The sequence below is a fragment of the Pteropus alecto genome, unplaced genomic scaffold (genome assembly GCF_000325575.1).
Source record: "Pteropus alecto unplaced genomic scaffold, ASM32557v1 scaffold75, whole genome shotgun sequence".
In the NCBI taxonomy this organism is placed as follows: Eukaryota; Metazoa; Chordata; class Mammalia; order Chiroptera; family Pteropodidae; genus Pteropus; species Pteropus alecto.
This window is the reverse complement of record NW_006440638.1, coordinates 29,938,733-29,944,985: the sequence shown is the minus strand read 5'-3', so window position 1 is coordinate 29,944,985 and position 6,253 is coordinate 29,938,733. Positions and strand designations below refer to the sequence as shown.

At 50.2% G+C, this 6,253-nt stretch overlaps 1 protein-coding gene across 1 annotated transcript in view; it reads left to right on the top strand.

The window, feature by feature from the left end:
• The window catches only part of ATP2B2 (ATPase plasma membrane Ca2+ transporting 2), a 209,665-nt gene that overhangs the window by 16,689 nt on the left and 186,723 nt on the right, over nt 1–6,253 (top strand). The window lies entirely within an intron of this gene.

Sequence of the window (6,253 nt, the reverse complement as noted above, 5' to 3'; positions counted from 1 at the left end):
TAATCGCAGAGAAATCCTCTGTAACCCAGATCAGATCTGCCACCTAAACCCAGCTGCGGGCCCAGGCCCCATCTGCGGTTCCCAAAAAGCAGAGCTGGGCTGCCATTCTGAGCAAGCACGTCCTTTCTATTTTAATAGCTGTGCACTTATTTTAATGTGTTAGGAGAAAAATACAACTGGCAAAGCAAATCTATGATCTCGTGGCTATGAATGCTTAAGATAATACTAAGTAGGTGTATATTTTTTTAAAAAGGGAGTTGATTTAAAGAAAAATATGAAGTCTATGCTAGTACATGCAGAACTGACAAACAATATTACTGAGATTTGAGGGGTTCTGGCCCACAGACAAAATGCTGACCTCCTCGCCGCACGTTTCCAGTGACCTTCTGTGACTTCCACCCACACCCAGCCCCGCCCTTCCCCAAACATCCCCAGGCACTTGCATGCACTGCCTCCCACCTCCACTCTCGCAGTGCACAGTGCCCGCCACCTGAAATGCCTTTCCCATCCACATTTCAACTAGCAAGGACCAGGGGAAATGAGCTCCTCACTGGAACTTCCATGAGGCCAAATGGAAGTATCCCCCATCCACTGCCACTTTCTGCACTGTGTGAGGGTCTCCATAGATGGGACGGTCATTCCCTTGGCAATGGGGAAAGCAAGATCTGGATGTGTCTGTCCTTCTACCTGCTGTACCCAGCTCAGTGCCTGGCACTGGGCTCAGGCCCAAGAAGCAGACACCTGGTCACATTCTGGAGCCGTCACTGCCTGGTGCCAGACCATGCACGTACAACCTCACCTTTAGGACTAGGTCCCCTCCCTCATCTGTCAGATGGGGACAGGTTTCCTTCCGGAGATGAGGAGATGGTGCGTGGAGTCAGTGAGTTTACTCCACCCAAAGGCACCTAGAGACATGTGCCTGACATGTTGTCAGCACTCCACAAATCCTGGCCTTTATTATTTTCATAACCATGACTGTTGTCATTATCGGGGCCAGTGGTTATTCATTGAGTCCACGGCGGTGCAGGGTTGAGGGGAGAGAGATAAGACTAGAACATCTTTGCATTTAGGATTCGGAGAAAGTTCTCGGCACCTATTTACCCCTTTCATTTTGAATATGGGTTAACTGAGGCCCACACCCCACCCTGGAACCAGGGCCCAGGTCTTCTGCCCTTCCATCTATGGTTGTTCCACCACCACTTCCCTCCCCAGGCTGGAGGAAGAGGTGATCGAGGCCAGGACTCACCTACACAGCAACACGCTGTAGCCCACCCCTACCCCCACCTCCGCCAGTTCCCAGTGAGGAATTCCAGGGGCTGTGGCTGGTGGAAGAGTTCTCACTTCACTGAGGCAGTGAATCAAAAGCCTTATTCTTTGTAGATCCCTCTGATAGGTAGGAGCAGACGTGACCTTTGTCATTTGTTATTTTTAGCTGAGCAGGCCGAGGAATGATAAAAACCTGTACGGGAGCTGACTATAAATATCATGCCTGTGGCGCTTTTTTGTTTTTGTTTTTTTTTAACACATCTAAAAATCTAAACAAGCATTGCCCTTCAAAGCAGAATAACAGCGTTAGCAGGGCGCTTTACAATCAGCCAGCCAATTTCACAAAAGCTATTGCAGGGGATCACCACCTGGTTCCCTAGGGGAGACATTTTTATCGTCCCCATTCTGCAGATGAAGAAATAAGAATGAGACCTACCGGTAAAGCTGTTGGCACAGTGCCTGACCCCAGAAGAGGACCCCAATATGTATCACTGTCCTTATTGTGGCGTCTTCAAGAGGTCAAGTAGCTTGTCCAGGACTATAGGGAGAAGGGTGTGGGACCAGGACCTCCATGGGGCCACCTATTCCAAAAGCCATAGGCCACTGCCTTACAGGGTCGTAGGAAGAACAGGGAGATGTAGAAAGATCAGAGGAGTGGGCATTGGGCATTGTGGAACCTTCAGGATGAGAGTTTAAGTGAAAAGGTGATGGCTGCAGTGCTAGAGGCTGAGCTGAAAAGGATTCAGTGGTGAGAGAGGCAAAGGGGGAGGGGGAGAGAGAAGACAATAGGCTAACAGTTTTCTAGGGCAGCGCCCCACCAGAGTCACCTCGGGTGACACTGAAATCCCTTTGGGCAGAGAGGTGATCCACGGCATGCTCCATGGCGGGAGAATAAGAGAGACCTCCCAAGAGCAGGTTCCCAGTGCTGGGCGGGCAAGGGCAGCGGGCCTGGAGAATCAGGTCAAGGGAAAGCAGAGCAGAAAGGGGTCCTAGGACACCAAGAGCAGAATGGACTCCAGGCAGCAGAGTTGAGCTACTACACAGGGCTCAGTGGTGTGTGGTGAACATGTAGCGACCAGTTCTCAGGGAAGTGGGGGCCTGCTTTGTAGTGTTTGCCAGTTTCTCTGGGGTAAATGCTCCCACCCTAGCAGATTGCAAACTACCAACATGAGATCACTGATATGCACTATCAGATCATATGAGCCAGTACGATCAACTCCAGCACACCACTGGGCAAGACTGCCACCATACCAAGCCACCAGGATAGGATACTTAGGTCCTGTTTACTTCAAGGGAAGGGGTATGGGCTTGTTGATCATTTTAAGTTACCATTAATTGTGCCTGTAACACATGACAGGCAAAGTATTTTACATGCACTATCTCAGTTAATTCCCAACACAGTCCTCTGAGATAGACATTATATCTGTCTTACTGATAGAGAAACTGAGGCTCAGAGAGGTCATAGAGCCAGTGAGTGGTAGAGCCTGGATTTGAACTCAGGTGTGTGTGAGTTCACAGCCTACACCAGAGCCATACACCACTCAGCCTCTAGCCAGGGTAGTTCTGGAACCTGTGTTGGGGCTGAGTTTTTAGACAGAGGTTCATGGGTGGATTCTTCTATGGGGCTGGCAGCTCAGACCCCTGACCAAGTCCCAGAGGAGATGGTTACCACTCTTGATGGAAGTCCTGAGATATTTGAGATACCTCACCACATGGGAAGAGCATGAACACTACCTTTCCCTCATCCCAGGACAGAGCCACCACTTAGTACCTCACAGGGCTCCCTAAGCCCTCCCTCCCTCCTTCTCTTCTTTGCTACTGAGTGTTCTCCTACAAATCCCTGCTCCAGGAGGCAGTCCCCACACTGCCAGGTATGTAGTAAGTTCTCAATTAATGCTAAATAAATGAAGAAAAGAAACAATGATATCTTCACATTCTCCGTCATTTTGATTGAAATCGAAAACCAGATTTCCTACAACTTAAAAGTGTCACCTTTGCAAAACAGAGATGGAGAAGCAAGCCAGACTTTGCTGGGCACTATACATACATGTTACTCGTTTGAGCCTCACAGCACTCATAACTGCAGGTATTATTCCCATTTCACAGGTGTGGAAACTGAGGCTCAAATTAGCCAAGTGATTAGCTCAAAGCCACCCAGTAGTATGTGGCAGAACAGGGGTTCAATCCTGTAACTCTTTGATCTCCAAGCCCTTGCTCTACTGTGCTGTGTCCCCCATAAAGAAATAGTATCTTATATCTGAGAAGCTGCTTTCAGTTTGCCAAGACCCATCCATGTCCTTCTTTTATTTCATTATTGCAGATTGGCCTGTGGGGTTAGTAGGACAGGGAGGCTGGAGGAGAGAAGGGTGGGCTCAGGAGAGCAGGACATCCCCTAGCTCAAGGCAGTTAGTCCCATGCCAGCTACCTCCTGGTCCAGTGCTCAAACTTCATCCCGCAGGGCAGCCTATCAGTAAGAGTAGTAATGAGTGAGTTGGCCCAGGCCTGAGGGCAGTTCCAGCTCCAGAGGGCCTACAGAGTGGGCCACCCAGGCCTAGAATGTCCCCACTGATACAGGATCTCCTTGGAGGGCAGCCCTAGCCCCTGTATATAGATGGTCTTTGGAGCCATATCTGATGAAGATGTGTTCTGAGCAAGGCAGCCTCACAAGGTGACAGGAATTTTCTTATAGGGTTAAAGGGGTGCCCTGGAGCCAGCACGCAGTCCCTCCTATCCTGGGCTTTTCTGCAGTAGGTCCAAAGCAGGTGGCTGCCCCTGTCTGGACTTCAGGCTCCCCATCTGTAAAATTGAAGGGTAGGGCTGACAGAGGGACACAGTAGCACCTCCTGGCCCTAATGGGCCACAGTTCCACACAAACCAGCTCCACAGGCAGATCCCAAAGGAAATTCCCTCTGGAGAGAATGTGAGATGCCCCTACGGGGACATCTTTGGAGGCCATTGAGGCTCTGTCAGCAATACTCACTCCCTCAGACCCAGCTCTGGCTCCATACCCTGCTCCCTTCTGTTACTTGCTAGACTCCTTGGCAGGGTCCAAGTGTTCCCCAGACCTGTAGCAGAGTAGTGACGATGTCTGAGTTCAGTTCTCAGTGTACTTACCAGCTAGACAACTTGGCCAAATTACACGACTTCTCTGTTCCTCAGTGTCATCATCTGTAAAATGGGGATGATAATCAGACTACCTGGAAGAGTGGGAATTAAAGGAGCCAAGATATGAAAAGTTCTCAGAACGAACATTCCCTGGCGTGTAGTATTTGTTCACTCAATGCCACCTCTCAGTACTATTTGTAATTCATAGTAATACCATCTCTTCTGCCCAGCAGCTCTCGGGCAGGGCTACCATGGGGGGCAGTCTGGGGGACTGGAGGGAACCTAGATTGAGAGTCCTGAGCCCACAGGTCTTATCTCAATCGCCCATAACTCCGGGGGGTTAGGGAACCCTTCACTTCTCCTGGCCTCAGTTTCTCTTTCTGTCAGGCAGTTCTCAGTTCCCAGCACACTAGGGACTCCACAGATGTCTACTGGATGTTTTCATCCACCTGCCTGTGACTGTGTGCAAGCAGGACCCCTTTCCTGCTTGTTAATGTGTCCCTGGCTCAGAGTCTTCCTCAGTCACTGTTGGTTGAATGAATGTGTGGCCTGTGGAAGGTGTGATGTTACTGGTGTCGCTCTGTGACACGGCGTGGAATTCTGTAATGTGGCAGGCTCCTCACCAAGGGCTTACATTTCTCATCCTATTTAATCATTAAAACCCTAAGGTCCCTCCCCTTCCCAGGTTAAGGACCCACAAAGCCCCCATCTGCTCTCCTGCCCCTTGCCCACACTATTTCCATCATTTGGGCCTCCTTTTACTTCCTCGAGAATCAAGCTCTTTCTAGCCTCAGAGCCTTCATACATGCCCTTCTCTTTGCCAGTAACACCACCTCCTCCTTTTATCTGAAGAGCTCCTGCTCAGCCTGCAGACCCCAGCCGGGTCACCACCACTACCTTCTTCAATTCCCCAGTCCACTCCCACCAGAGATGGCAGGGTCCTCCTGCTGATTGTGCTCACAGCTTCTGTCCCATCATCTCATAACCCTGTGAAAATTGACATTGGTTTGTCTGTTAATTTCATTTCATATGTCTCTAAACTCTCTTGAGAGTAGACACCATAGGCTTTTCTGCTTGAGAATAGACACCATGGGCTGTTCTGCTTACCGCTGTACCCTCAGCACCTAGCACAGAACCTAGCAAGTAGTAAGTATTGATGGATATCTGTTGAAAAAATGAGTGGGCAGAGAGGCAGGAAGCATGTCTATCTTATAGATGAGTAGCCTGAGGCCAGAGAGATTAAGGGACTTGCCCAGAATCACACGGTCCATCACTGGGGGTTGGGAGTGGGGCTGGAGCTAGTCCATCGGGCTCCAGGTCCCAAGCTCTTACACCCACCCCCACTCCCTTGCCACCTTTGGGTGCAATGGAGGATTGAAGCAGGTGAGCCCCTTCGCATCCCAAAGAGAAGGGGCTGGAGTAACAGAGCAAGGGCTTCTCATCCTCTGAGAACGCTGGCTGCTTGGAAACCTTGTACGGGGTGAGCCCACACCCTGCTGCACCTCTGTGAACATTCCAAGAAAGGTCTGAGTTCTAATACTGGCTCCAGCTATGTGATCCTGGGCTGGTCACCTCCACTCTCCAGACCCCAGTTTCTTCATCGGTAAAATGAGAGTAATCCTCTCCATATAGCAGGTTAAATGTATATACACAGAAAAGTAGACAGGAAAGTGCTCAGCAGAGACAGATGACGTTGTCCCGTGGCCTCCATCCTATCCTGATAACATGATGACGGCTGGGTTGGCCACATTTCATTCCCTGACTTCTTATTGGTTACAGTCCCAGCAGTGTCCGGCCATCCAGTCAGTCAGCCAGTGGGCCTCTCAGCTTGCAGCATTCTCAATTGTCACCTTCTCTGCTCCCGTCCTCTCAGAACCCTCTT